Here is a 15,707-nt window from a genome sequence, read left to right on the forward strand (position 1 = left end):
CACCTAAAGAAATGAAAATTACTAGCTACATAAGTCATCATTGTAGGCCATCAGGGTAGGCAGCAAGCAAATTGACAATCAGGGGCATGGTAATGTCACTATGAATAACACCTGCATCTAGAGCCAAAGTTTCTTCATCCTTGCCATCACCAAATACTCACACTCTCTAATGGAAGGAGTAAAAGAGGGAGGTTGAGAATTGATACATTTGAGAAACAACATCATAAGAGTCTGAGCATTACCTAAACAGAGTACTAAATTATAGGAATAGATTATTTAAGCTTTCAGCTGGGTTGGATTCAAAATTTCCTTTTCCTAGGGTACCTGGGTGGCTCAATTGGTTAAGCGTCTGCCTTTGGCTCAGGTGATGATCCTACAGGGTCCTGGGATTGAGCCCCATGTCAGGCTCCCTGCTTAGCAGGAGGGTCTGCTTCAACCTCTTCATTTGCCCCTCCCCCTGCTCATGCTTTCTCTCTCTTGCTCACTTTCTCTCAAATAAATAAAATCTTAAAAAAATAAAAAATATCTTTTCTCCCCAACCCCCCAACTCACTAATCAGTAAGTTAGAGCTTATGAGGAAAACCAGATAAACCAAAAATAATGAAATCACATATTTGCACATACGTAAGTACCAATTTGTAGCCCTGTAACACACTTAATGGTATGATCTAAAAACCAGGATTTTTTCTTTATATTTTTTCCCTTTCTCTCAATATCCAAACAATGAGAAATCCAGTCAGCTCTCTCTTCAAAGTATCTTGAATTGGATCACTATTCACTTTCTCTCTTGCCCTCTTACATACCAAACCACCTTACCACTTTCCATCTACACTATTGCCATAGTCTTCTAAATCCACTTTTACCCTCATAGTCTGTTTCTTCAAAATACCCTACATTATCACTAACAATGTTAATAAAACATCTCTCCCTGGTTAAAACCTTCCAAATGGCTGCCCACTAAAATCAGAATCATCTCCAAACGTCTTATCATGGTCTGCAATCCTCCACATGACCTGGCTCCTTCTCTTTCTCTGACATCATGTTTTCCAGTTACTCACTACATTCTAGCTACTTGGCTGTATTTCCCTGTTTTTTCTTTTTCTTTCCTTCTTTTCTTTTCTTTTTTCTTTTCTTTTCTTTTCTTTCTTTCCTTTCTTTTTTTTTGTTTTTCCCGGTTTCTAATAGTGCATCTAATAAATGCCCTTTTTATCTTAGGGTATTTGCATTATATGTTCCCTCTGCCTAGAAAGCTTTTTCTTAGATATTTACATGACAGCTTCTTCTTATCCTTAGACATCTGGTTCAATGTAACCTTGGTAGTCCTTTCGTGACCAGCCCAATTTAAAGTAGCCTATTGCCTAGTCACTTACCATGTTTTATTTTCTTCACAGCTCTTATCACTATCAGAAATTATTCTTGTTTACATTGCCTTCCCACACTACAGTGTAAGTTCCAAGACAGCACAGAACCTGTTTATTGCTATAACACTAGTACCCAGAACTTTGCCTCACATATAACCAATGCTTAATAAATATTTAACAAACAAATGAATGATAGAACATATGCCCAAAGTAGAAAGTATTTAGCCTTAATCAGACAGTCACCTAGTCTACTTGGTATATTCATTTGTAAAGAAATAACATCTTAAAACACATGTGCTAAAGTTTGAAGTAAAACCAAAGCTTATGAGTAAAAGGTGAAGAGTAGTGAGACATTTTATACCACCTTTTAGTTTCTAAGAAATGTAGCCTATGGATCTTCTTGGAGCATTTTACACAGTAAACTTTTGTACACTTGAAGAACACATTATGTGTGCAAAAGGGGGTTGCCTGTATTCTATATTGTATTTTCTTCTGACATTATAATCAAGAAGGTTTCCTCTGTTTTTTTGGTCCACATCTTTTTTTCTCTTCAAAGACAAGTTCTTTTCCCTTTATGCAGGAGGGGGCGGGTGAGGATTGCAATAAACTTCCACTGATATTAGGCTGGTTTATTTTGGAGCTTGTTCTGAAATGCTTAAGAAATGTCTTGCTCCAAAATGTTGGCTATTAAAAGTTAACATACGCATTGCAACCCGTTTATGTATTTAGAAGCTTGCAGAGCAGACTGGAAAAATAGCAACAATTTCTAAATGTGCATTTTTTCATAGATTTCTTCGACAATTACAAAAATAAGAATGCTGGGCAGCCTGGGTGGCTCAGCGGTTTAGGGCTACCTTCAGCCCAGGGCCTGATCCTGGAGACCAGGAATCGAGTCCCATGTCAGGCTCCCTGCATGGAGCCGGCTTCTCTCTCTCTCTCAGTCTGTGTCTCTTATGAATAAATAAATAAAATCTTAAAAAAAAAGAAAAAATAAGAGTGCTTTTATTTAAATGTCATGTCGACAGAGAAAAGTTGGCTTGATGCTGAGCCTAGTCATAAAATAGAAGGAGTTGGGATTTTAGTCTATTACTTTAAATATGTGAGAATAGTTGTATTGTCTTCAAAGTAACACATCTAGTTTTTAAAAAAAACTTTGAGATATAATTCACATGCCATATTATTAACCCATTTAAAGTGTACAATGTAATTATTTTTAGCATATTCACAGAATTGTGCAACCATCACCACAATCAATTTTAGAAAGTTTTCACTGCCCTAAAAGAAACCGTGTACCCATAAGCACCCCATTTCCTCCCAACCACTGCACCTCCACCTCCACTCCCCACCCCTAGGCAATGACTAAACTACTTTCTATCTTTATGGATATGCCTTATTTGGGACATGTCATATAACATGTGGTCTCTTTTGACTGGCTGCTTTCATTAAGTGGAATGTTTTCAAGGTTCATCAGTGTAGTGTGTATATCATTTCTTTGCATTGACAAGTAATAGTCCATTGCATGGTTCTATAACATTTATTAATATACATTTACTAATTCATCAGTTTAGGATCATTTGGGTTATTTCCACTTTTTCGCTATCATAGATAATGCTGCTATAAACATTTATGTAAGTTTTTGTCTGAACCCTGTTTTCAATTCTTTTGGGTATATACTTAGGAATAGAGTTGGTGGATCATGTAGTAACTCCATGTTTAACATTTTGAGAAACTGCCAAATTGATTTACAAAGTGTCTGTACTATTTTACATCCCATCAATGATGTATATTTAAATCATCAACATTTGGTATTTTCTGTTTTTAAAAAATTTTTTTAAATTTTTTATTATATCCTAGTCAAGTGAAGTGGTATATCATTGTGGTTTTATTTGAATTTTCCTAATAGCTAATGATGTTGATCATCTTTTGAATTGCTTATTGGCTAACTATATATCTTCTTTTGAGAAACATCTGTTTAAATGTTTTGCTAATTTTTTAATTGGGTTACCTTTTTACTACTGAGTTGTAAGAGTTCTTTATATATTCTGGATACAAATCCTTTATCATATAGGATTTGCAAATATTTTCTCCCTTTCCATGGGTGTCTTTTCACTGTCTTAATAGTTTTTTGAAGTACAAAACTTCTAATTTTAATGAATTTCAATTTTTTTCTTTTGTCACTTGTACTTTTGGTGTTATCTAAGAAAACTGCATAAATCAAGGTATGAAGATTTACTCCTATGTTTTCTTTCAAGAGATTTATAGTTTTTGCTCTGAAATTTCAGTGAATGACCCATTTTGAGTTAATTTTTATTTGTACTTTAAAGAGGGGTCCAACTTTATTTTTTTGCATGCAGGTATCCACTTGTTTTAGCATCATTTGTTGACAAGACCATTCTTTCCCTCTTTGAATGATCTTGGTACATAATATACTGTTGCAATTCAAATTTATTTTGTTCTATTTTTGTCCCCTAGGATTTATTGTATCCATTGAGATAGCCAATTACTCTAGATATATTAAACAAAGTTTGCGAGTTACACAGTGGTTTCTATCACAGACTATGTTCCTCTTCTGCTTGAAACCTTTCAATGCCTTTTTACTACACTTTGAATAAAACCCAAACTTCTTGTCATGATTTAAATAATCCCTCATGATCTGCTTCCTATTTATTTCTTCAAGCTCATCTCAAACAACTTTTCACTATTCATCCTGCAATGGTCTAGTCTATGGTCAGTGTTCATGATATTACAAAATCTGGGGTCAGGAATCTTGCTAATCTTGTTCCTCTTGGTATCCCCATTGCTTAGCAGAGTTATTGGTTCATAGAAGGTACTCAAAAACTTTGCTGAATTAATGAATGGACAAATATATATTTTATAGAGTCACAATCTGTAAGGCTAATAAAAATTTAGGAACATCTACACTAATGTGTTTTTTGTTTTTTGTTTTTTTTTTTAGCATTTCTTCCAATGAAAGCTATACAGAGGCCAATATGTTAGATATATATACAAAGATTTTTTTTTTCCTGACTCACCTAGTAATAGAAGGAACACTCTTGCCCATTCAGCATCCCTCCCTGACATAGCCATCCTGGGAGGTTCTGCACAGCTCCAACCCCTTTATGTGTAATGCGTAAACTGAGAAACCAAAGAATGACTCACCCAACAATGTACAGCTCTTTAGTAGTAGAGCAGGGATAGTGGAAGAGCAATTCTTGCATAATGGTCAGTGCAGAGTTCTTTCTATTTCTGTGTTGGTTTATGACACAACAGTTCAGAACAAACAAGCCTAAGACCAGAGTCATAAAAATCATTCAGAAGATAAAAATTTAAATAAGTCCTTTACTCTTTAATGCCACTGACCTCAAATTTTCAAAGTTACTATTTTTCAGGGCTTCTAAGGAAATTATCTCAGGAATAAGAGTCATGTATACCTTTATCATTCTTTACTAACTATTGATAAGTCCTCTCATCTTTCTGACTTTGTTTTTTAAGATTCTATTGAGAAAGTTTCTTTATTTTGCTTCATCTTTTCTTAAGATATTCCCCTATTCCCAATCATCATACCACTCTATATAGATGGAGGAAAAATCACACTTCAATAAATCCAACCAAGTTTTGTCCTAACAGAATAAAAGAAGACAATTTTTTTATACATTCAACTTTTAACTCCCATAGCTTCACATCTGTTTAGATGTTAGATACAACAGTGATAGTTTTTCACTTTTTTAGAAATGAATGACAGACCATAAGTCAAGCAGATGCTTCTTCTCAGATGTTTCCAAATTCTTTTCCAATACAGAGCTATATATTCAGGTGAACTGAACACCATAGCACAGAATTAAAGCATAAATTATACATTTTAAAATTCCGTTCAAAGAAGTCTGCATCTTAGATTTGGGAATTTGTTATTAATGCTTCCCTTGCCTTATTTTTCAACTTAGTTTTCATTTTCTAATATTGTAGAAAGTAAGAGAAGCATTTTTTCCCTTGAAAAGAAGTTTTATTTCTTTTTCTCACTCTCTTTCTTGTTTATTTTTAAAGAATAGGTAGCATCTTTGTGACATTGCCTACAGAAAAATTTTTTTAAAGTGAAAAATAAATCCAACATCAGGCTGTCTGATTAAGCAATAGTTCCTTGGATCATAAAATTCTTTTGAAAAAATGTGCCATGGTATTTTTATTGAGTTTATGAGCTGAAAGGCATTTAAAATTCCAAGGAGAACAACAAAAAAGAATAAAAAAGAAACACACATGTGTTGTTACTAAAAAAGGCACCAAAGATGTGTATGAGGCAAGATTTTTCCTGGGAAAAATTATGAAGCAGATGAAATCTGTGTTTATCATTTTTCCATGTCTTGTTTTGAGCCCCCTTTTTCATTTCTGTTCTGCCCATCACCAGCTGTCATGATGTATCATCCCAATCTGGGATTCCTGTCTCTTATCCTACGGCATGGCTAGGCCTTTCTTTTTCCTAGTTCAGTTCTCCCCACCGACTTATAGAGTTTTGCTGGGGAAATAGGTTAAATGATTGAAAAAAATCCATGGTAAAGTATTAATAATTGTTAACAGTTAATGACTTTCCCATATAAAAATGAATTTGGGGATGCCTGGGAGGCTCAGGGGTTGAGTGTCTGTCTTTGACTCAGGGTGTGATCCTGGGATCCTGGGAATGAGTCCTGCATTGGGCTCCCATTAGGGAGTCTGCTTCTCCCTCTGCCTGTGTCTCTGCCTCTCCCTCATGAATAAATAAATAAAATCTTTTAAAAAATGAATTTGATAGGAATTTTCTGAAAGATGATCACACTTTTTCAAGCATTTGTTACTTGGCTTCTCTATAAGTCCAGCCCTGATGAATCTCCTAAAAAAGATGAAAAATATCAAGAACCTCAGAAAAGGCAAAATATAAGCCCAAGGCTTATATTTGTAGTATACTCATGGAGTAGTGTAGCTTAGAGACATAGAAGTCATAAAGGAACTAGATAGAGCCAGCTCTGCCATCTGCTATATTCTCAGCTTTCTCTGAGCCTGGTTGTTGTTTTGTTTTGTTTTGTTTTCAGTTGTAAAGTGGGGAAAATAAAGCACCACTAGATTATTGGAAGGATTCTAGAGAAAATATAAGTGAAATTCTATAGTTCAGCCTGGACCAATAATTTGAAGATAATTTTGGGGGGTGATTCTCTAATGCTTTGTACTTGCTGCAGTAGAACTTATCATAGCTTTCCAGGAGTGAGAGGGCAAGACAGAGGAGAAATGGTCACTTTACCACTTATGTAAAACCAAAGGGAAAAAGACTCCATTTGCCAATTGCTGAAAACCAGGCAATATTTCTGGTTCATCTTCAAATTTCAAATGTCATGTTGAAATACACTGGTATGGTTATTTATTATTTTGGAGAAGAAGTGAGATAGCATTATTTTAATTATTGCTAACAGAATCAAAATTATTGGTAAATGATATGAATGGCAAGATAGCCAATTTATGCTTCATTTATGGTATTTGTTGTATTCTTCCAGAGAGTTTCTTCTCAGTTCTTGAAAATGTAATTGAGATTACTGGGAGGAGGAACTACTTTAAAAGGCTGAGCAAGACTCTCAGGGTACGGCAAAAAGATAAATCACTTTCGGGTAGGGTCATAAGTGATGACTCCCAAGATATGAGTATCTTCAAATGCAGGAAAACTTAGAGAAGTAAAAAGAGAATAGTTTCGGGGGAGATCTTATATTTAAAGATATGAGACAAGATAGATAGAACAGTAAAATAAAAAAGAGAGGCCATATCCGGAAGAATATAACAGATATCATAAATTAAGCATTTAAGCAAGAGAGAAGATATTCGCATTATTTATTTATTGATATCTCTCACCTATAGTGAGAGAATCTGTCCAACATGACATTTAGAATTTCTCTTGAAGTAATACTACAATTTGAGATCAGATGTTGATAACTTAAATTATGCCTGCAAAAGATTTCTTATGTCATTCTAGAGTTAGGATATTACTCTACAGGAATTATGTCAGCTCTATGAATAAAAATGAGAAATACTAAAAGTAAGTTTGAGATAACACAAAGTGTTCCTCTTCAAATGCTTTATGACAGAAGTTCCGTAGCTGAGGTGACATCATCAGGATAGTGACATGAAATTCCTGAATTCAGCCATCCTCAGAAGACCAAGTAGCAAGTATCCACATAAAAGACCACCATTGTGAAAACCCCAGAATCTCAGGGTGAGGCTGAAGCACTCCCCTAGATCACAGAGAGATACAGAAGGACCACAGTAGAAAGGTAAGAATTAAGATTTCATTTTGATTGTATTGTCCTTTCCCCAGACCAGCCACCACAATCAGGGGGCCCCCTTGGCTTACAGTTTCTCCAGTGAGGAAAAGAAAACCCAAAGTGGACATTCAGTTCTCCCAGTGTTATGAAATGCTTCCAGGATAGCCCAATAAGGTCTCACCTCATGGGAATCCCTGGGGAAGCTTGGGGCTTGACCACTGAGCATCAGATAGAGACAGTAATAGAAGCAAGGATCATAACAACCTGTGCCCAATCTTGTTCATTGCATTCCTGCTTGCAATAGCACTTGAGCAGAGATCTATAGTGATTCTGCACATCTACAGAGCTGAGTTGGCTCTGTCTGGTCAGGGGACTTGGTTGAAGGGCTTTGCATGATTGGGGTCCCCAGCCAAAAGGAGCATACCTGCTGTGGAACCCCTTAGATGGCCCTGGGTAGGCAGGGAAACATATCTGCAACCCTGCCCAATAGCTAACCATAGACTGCCATCCCACACATTCAGGATTGCCTGGCCATAGAATCTAGGCAGTTGTGGAGTCCAAACTATACCTCTAATGAGGCAGTCAGCCAAGCCAGCAGCCCTGCCAAAATGTTGGTAATGACCAAATAATCTGAACAGTGGTCCTGGGCAGCCTTGGAACCCAGCTTAAAGTACTGCCTTGCTGTGAAGCCCAGCCAACAGCTATACCCAGCAGCAAAATCTAGCTCATGGCCCTGTTCAATTCCTAAACACAGTCTATAACCTTGTAGAGGCAAAAAGGCCAGCAAGTGGCCCTGTCCAATTACCAAAGCATAGCCCTCATCCCTGTCCAATAAAAGAGCTCAGACAATATCTCCACCCAACCATGGAGTATATAATCTCCAGTACCAACCAACAGTGAGATCAGCTGGAGACCCCACTTGACCAGAAAGCCTGGCAAGTGACCTTACCCAACACAGAGGCACAGCTAGTGGGTTAAGTAGTCATGAAGCACAGCCTGTGACTCTGTACAAACTTGAGGCACAGCCTGTGGGTCTGTCCAACTGTGAAGCCATGAAGTCTCATGAAGTTGGAGTTCAGCCAACAGCACTATTCAGTTAGGGTGCACCACAGGAGGCCTTGCCCAACTGCAGAGTCCAATCAGAGGTACTGCCTTGTCAGGGAATACAGTCTAAGGTCTCACCTTACCAGTATCCCTGACCAACCAGGGTGCCTATTCACTGGTCTCACTTGAAAATGAGGCCCAGCCAACAGGATCACCCAGCTGCAAAAAACAGCTAGTGGCAGTCCTCCCCCAACCTCATAACATAGGTAAGGGCCTTGCCCGACTGGGGACCTCAATAGTAAGCTGTGCCTGCCCCCAAATTCTACCTGTTAACCAGTCTAGTATCCTAAGCTAAGCAGGCTGGAGAAGGGCTTTCCTTGCCAAAATAAACCTCAAATGTCTGGAAAAGGGACTGCTTACTCAGATAATGTGCAGATACTAGTGCAAGGATACAAGGACCATAAAGAATCAAATCAAGAAAAAAAAAAGAATCAAATCAATATGACAATGCCAAAAGAAACTAATAAAACTTCGATAATTGATACCAAAGTAATGGAATTCTATGGACTTTATGACAATCATCTTAAAGAAGTTCAGTGAACTACAGGAACATACAAATAGACAAAATTAGAGAAACAACACATGAATAAAATGAGAAGTATGACAAATAGAAACCATAAAAATAATGAAAACAAAAATCCTAGAAATGAACAATACAATGAACTTAAGAATTCAATAGAGAGCTTCAGTAGTAGACTCAGCCAAGCAGCAGAATCAGTGAATTCAAGACAAGCCATTTGAAATTACCCAGAAGAGTAAAAAAAAAAAAAAAAAAAAGAACAAAATAAAGGAAAGAAAGTCCATGGTACTTATGAGCATCAAGTGAAATAATATGTGTATTGTGATAATGCCATAAGGAGAAGAAAGAGTCTATGTGAAGATATAATGGCTGAAAATGTCCCAAACTTGGGGAGAAAAATGCACATCCAGATTCTTTAGGCCCAAAGGATCCCAAATAAGTTGAATCCAAAAAGAATTACTTTGAGACACATAACTAAACTGCAAAAAGTCAAAGACAAAGGAAGAATTTTGGAAGAAGCAAGAGAAAAACAATTTGTCCCACAAAAGAGAGCCTCCATAAGACTATAAATACATTTCTCAGCAGAAACTGCAGGCCAGGAGAAACGTTCAAAGAAAAAAAAAAAGTTAACCAAGAATACTATACCCAGCAAAGATGTCTTTCAGAAATGAAGTGATAAAGACTTTCCCCTCCAAAAAAAAGCTGAAGAGTTCACCACTAAACCTGTCTTACAAGAAATGCTAAAGGGCATTTTTCAGGCTCAAATAAAATAATATAATTAATGTAAAAAAACATGACTTATAAAACTCACCAACAGATGTAAATATATATTTAAAGCCAGATTCTTTAATATTGCAATGACTGTGCATAAATCGCTTACAACTCGAGTTAAAAAATTAAAAAATAAATGCATTTAAAATAGCAATAACTAGGGGATCCCTGGGTAGCTCAGTGATTTGGCGCCTGCCTTTGGCCAAGGGCGTGATCCTGGAGTCCTGGGATCGAGTCTTGCGTTGGGCTCCCAGCATGGAGCCTGCTTATCCCTCTGCCTGTGTCTCTGCCTCTCTCTCTCTCTCTCATTATGTCTATCATAAAAAAATAGCAATAACTAAGATTATTTGTTACTGTATACATACTACAAAAAGATGTAAATTGTAACATGAAATGTGAGGTGGTGAGAAGAAGTAAAAATATAAAGTTTCTCTATGGTATTGAAGTTGTTATCTGCTTAAAATAAGATGTTATAACATATTTTATGTGAGCCACAAAAAATGTGGTAGATACACAGAAGTTTAACAAAGGGTTAAGTCATAGTGCTACAAAAAGTCATAAGATCACAAAGACAACAAGAGAGAAAACAAGAAGACATCATATACAAAAGGGCCAGCAAATAATTAATTAAATGTCAATAGGAAGACCTTATCAATCATTACTTTAATTGTAAATGTATTAAATTCCCTAATCAAAAGATACAGAATGGCTGCATGGATAAAAGACAAGACTTACCTATGTACTGCATACAAGAGACTCACTTAAACTTTAAGGATACACAAAGATCAAAAGTGAAGAAACAGAAAAAGATATTTCAAGCAAAAGAAATAATAATAACCAAAAAAAAGCAGGGATAGTTACACTAATATTAGACAAAATTGGCTTTAAGCAATATAGTCATGAGACAAAAATGGTCATTATATGATTATAGTAATAATATGTAAATATAAATGTTAATCAATATGTAGTAATTGTAAATATTTATACATCAAACATTGAGGCTCTTAAATATTAAAGCAAATACTAACAGAAATAAAGGAAGAAATAAATACAATACAATAATAGCTGGGGACTTTAATACTTTACTCTTTAAAATGGTTATATCATCCAGGCAGAGAATCAATAAGGGAAAAATGGATCTGAACAACACTATAGACAAATGTACCTAACAGATATATACAGCATTTCATCCAAGAGCAGCAGAATATACATTCTTTTTTAATTTTACATGAGACATTTTCAAGAATATTTCATATGTAAGGCCATTATATAAGTCTCAACAAACTTTGGAAAAGAGAACTTGTATATCAAGTATGTTTCTAACCACAGTGGTATCAAACTAGAAATCAGTAACAGGAGGAGGGATGGAAAATTTACAAATGTGTAGAAATTTAAAAACACAGTCCTCAACAACCAATGGATTAAAAAGGGAATTAAAAGGGAAATTAAAAAACTTCAATTTAACAGTTGTAAATATTTATGCCCCCAAATTGGGAGCACCTAAATATATAAATCAGTTAAAAACAAACATGAAGAAACTCATTGATAATAATATAATAATAGTAGGGGACCTTAATATCCTACTTATAGCAATGGACAGAGAATCTAAACAGAAAATCAATAAGGAAGCAATGCCTTTGAATGATACACTGCACCAGATAGACTTAACAGATATATTCAGAACATTTCATCCTAAAGCAGTAGAATACACATTCTTTTTGAGTACACATGGGACATTCTCCAGATTACAAACTGGGTCACAAATCAGGCCTTAATTAGTACAAAAAGACTGAGATCATACCATGCATATTTTCAGACCACAATGCTACAAAACTTGAAGTCAAACACTAGAAAAAACTTGGAAAGGCCATAAATACATGGAAGTTAAAGTTAACGAGGAAATTAAAGAAGAAATTTTTTAAAAATACATGGAAGTAAATGAAAATGAAAACACAACAATTTTGGATGCAGCAAAAGCAGTCGTAAGAGGGAAGTATATAGCAATACAGGCCTACCTCAAGAAGTAAGAAGTATCTCAAACACTTAACCTAACCAACTTTACACATAAAGGAGCTAGAAAAGGAATAGCAAATAAAGCCTATACCCAGCAGAAAGGAAATAATAAAGATGAGAGCAGAAATAAATGATATAGAAACAAACAAAAAACCCCAGTAGAACAGATCAATGAAACTAGAAGCTGGTTCTTTGAAAGGATTAATAAAACTTATAAACTCTTAGCCAGACTTATCAAAAAGAAAAGATAAATGACTCAAATAAAATCATGAATGAAAGGGGAGAGATTACAACCAACACAGAAATACAAACAATTATGAGAGAATATTATGAAAAATCATATGCCAACAAATTGGGCAATCTGGAAGAGATGTACCAATTCCTAGAAATATACAAATTACCAAAACTGAAATAGGAATAAATAGAAAATTTGAACAGACCAGCAAAGAAATTGAATAAGTAATCAAAAATCTTCCAATAAATAAAAGTCCAGGGCCAGATGGCTTCCCAGGGGAATTCTACCAAACATTTAAAGAATTAATATGTATTATCCTGAAACTGTTCCGAAAAATAGAAATAGAAGGAAAAATTTCAAACTTATTCTATGAGGCCAGCATTGCCTTGATTCCAAAACCAGACAAAGACCTCACTATACAGGAGAATTACAGGCCAAAATTCCTGATGAACATGGATGCAAAAATTCTCAACAAGGTACTAGGCAAATCAAATCCAACAGTACATTAAAAGGATTATTCATCACAATCGAGTGGGATTTATTCCTGGGTTGCAAGGGTGGTTCAATATTCGCAAATCAATCGCTTTGATACACAACATTGATTTAATAAAAAAGGATAAGAACCATATGATCCTCTCAATAGAAGCAAAAAAAACATTTGACAATATACAGCATCTATTCTTGATAAAAACCCTCAACAAGGGGAAACATACCTCAATATCATAGAGGCCATATATGAAAGAACCACAGCTAGTATCACCCTTAATGAGGAAAAAGAGAGCTTTTCCTCTAAGGTCAGGAACAAGACAGGGATGTCCTACTCTCACGATTGTTTAAGATAGTACTGAAAGTCCTAGCCTCAACAATCAGACAACAAAAAGAAATAAAAGCCATCCATATTGGTAAGGAAGATATCAAACTTTCACTATTCACAGATGACATGATACTCTATGTAGAAAACCTGAAAGACTTCACAAAAAATTGCTATATCTGATACATGGAATTCAGCAAAGTCACATGTTACAAAATCAATGTACAGAAACCTGTTGCATTTCTATACATCAATAATGAAGCAACAGAAAGAGAAATTAAGGAATCAAACTGATATACAACTGCATCAAAAACTGTAAGATACCTAGGGATAAATCTAACCAAAGAGGTAAAAGATGGGCAGCCCCGGTGGTGCAGTGGTTTAGCACTGCCTGCAACCCAGAGTGTGATCCTGGAGACCCAGGATCAAGTCCCACATCAGGTTCCTTGCAGGGAGCCTGCTTCTCCCTCTGCCTGTGTCTCTGCCTCTGTGTGTGTGTGTGTGTGTCTCATGAATAAATAAAAATTTTTAAAAAAGAAATAAAATATCTGTACTATTATATATATATAATAAGGTTATATGGCTGAGTAATATATATATATATATATAAAACCTCTTTTGTGTGTGTATATATATATATATATATAATACACATTTCTCAGCCATAAAAAAGAATGAAATGTTGCCATTTGCAATGATGTGGGTGGAGCTAGAGAGTATTATACTAAGTAATATAAGTCAGTCATAGAAAGACAAATGCCATATGATTTTACCCATATGTATGAAACAAAACAGATAAACATAGGGGAAGGAGGGGGATAAGAGAGGGAGGCAAGCCATAAGAAACTCTTAACTACAGAGAACAAGTTGAGAATTGATGGAGGGGGAGTGGGCAGGGGAGGGGCTACATTAGTGATGGGGATTAAGGAGGGTACTTGCGACAAGCACTGAGTGTTGTATGTAAAGTGATGAATCACTAAATTCTACTCCTGAAACCAATATTACAGTGTATGTTGACTAAAATTCAAGTAATAACTTGAAACAAAATTTAAAAAAACAAAAAATCTTCAGACAAAAAAAATATGGAAACACAGCATAGTAAAATTTATGGAATGCAGCAAAAGCAGTTCTAAAAGGGGAGTGTACAGTGATAAATGCCTACTTTAAAAAAGTAGCAAGAACTCAAATAAATAACTTAACTTTATAGAAGGAGAAAAAGAAGAGCAAACTAAAGCCAAAATTACCAGAAAAATAGAAATAATAAAAATTAGAGTAAAAGTAAATGAAATAGAAAACAGAAAAAATAGAGATTAAAAAAATAGTTGGTTTCTTTGAAATGGTAAAACTGACAAACACTAAGACCTAAAGGCCCATTACAGTTAGAAATGAAAAAGAAAAAAACATTATAAATGATAATACAGAAAAACAAGGGATCATAAAAGACTAATAAGATACAATTATTTGTCAATTTTGGACAACTTAGAATATATCTATTTCTAGAACCATACTACTTACCAGGATTGAATCATGCAGAAATAGAAAATCTAAATAGGCCAATAATGAATAAGAAGATTGAATAAGTAATGAAAAATCTCTCAACAAAGAAAAACCTTAGCAAAATATCTCAACAAAGAAACCCTAGCATTTGCTGATGAATTCCACTACACATTTAAAGAAGAATTAATGGTACTATTTCTCAAACTCATCCAAAATTTTGAAGAGTGGAAATACACACAAGCTCAGGTCCGTATTACTCTGATAAAAAAAATCCAGATAAAGATATTATAAGAAAACTATAGGCTAATATAATACCCCTGATGAATATAAATGCAAAAATTCTCAACAAAATACTAGCAAACTAAATTCAACAGCACATTAAAAGGATCATACACCATGTTCCAATGAGATTTATTTCTTGGATGCAAGGATGGTTCAAATTGATGGCAAATTAATCGATGTGATATACCCTATTCACAGAATTCAAGGTAAAACCATATGATCATCTCAATAGATCTAGAACGAGTATTTGACAAACATCAATAAACTTTCATTATAAAAACTCTCAATACAACAGGTATAGAGGGAACATACCTCAACATAATAAAGGCCATATATGATAGACCCACAGCTAATATCATATTTAACAGTACAAAGTTGAAAATTTTTCCTACGATCAGGAACAAGAGACCAAGGTGCTCACTCTCACTGCTTCTATTCAATATAGTACTGGAAATCCTATCTGGAGCAATTAGGTAAGAAAAAGAAATAAAAGGCACCCAAATTAGAAAGGAGGAAAGAAAACTAAAACGGTCTCTGAAGATGGCATTATCTTCATATATAGAAAACTGTAAAGACTTCACAAAAACTGTTAAAATTAATAAATGATTTCAGTAAAATGTCAGGATACAAAATCACCCACAAAACACAGCCATGTTTCTTTATACTAACAATGAATTATCAGAAAAAGAAATAAAACATTCCCATTTACAACAGTATCAAAAACAAAATCTTTAGGAACAAATATAACCAAGGAGAAATATCAATACACTGAAAACTATAAGATATTGATGAAAAAAATTGAAGACACATAAATGGGGAGATAACTCATATCTATGAACTC

The 15,707-nt window shown here is 34.9% G+C and overlaps 1 protein-coding gene and 1 long non-coding RNA gene across 6 annotated transcripts in view; one reads left to right on the top strand and one right to left on the bottom strand.

The window, feature by feature from the left end:
* Positions 1–15,707, bottom strand: part of COL24A1 (collagen type XXIV alpha 1 chain) — a 387,323-nt gene that overhangs the window by 108,974 nt on the left and 262,642 nt on the right. The gene's annotated exons all lie outside the window — the stretch shown is intronic.
* Positions 7,500–15,707, top strand: part of LOC144318372 (uncharacterized) — a 55,922-nt gene continuing 47,714 nt past the window's right edge. Inside the window, exon 1 of the long non-coding RNA XR_013384247.1 lies at positions 7,500–7,642. This is a non-coding gene — a long non-coding RNA (uncharacterized LOC144318372). The remainder of the gene's footprint in view (positions 7,643–15,707) is intronic.

This window comes from Canis aureus, chromosome 8 (genome assembly GCF_053574225.1).
Source record: "Canis aureus isolate CA01 chromosome 8, VMU_Caureus_v.1.0, whole genome shotgun sequence".
NCBI classification, from domain to species: Eukaryota; Metazoa; Chordata; class Mammalia; order Carnivora; family Canidae; genus Canis; species Canis aureus.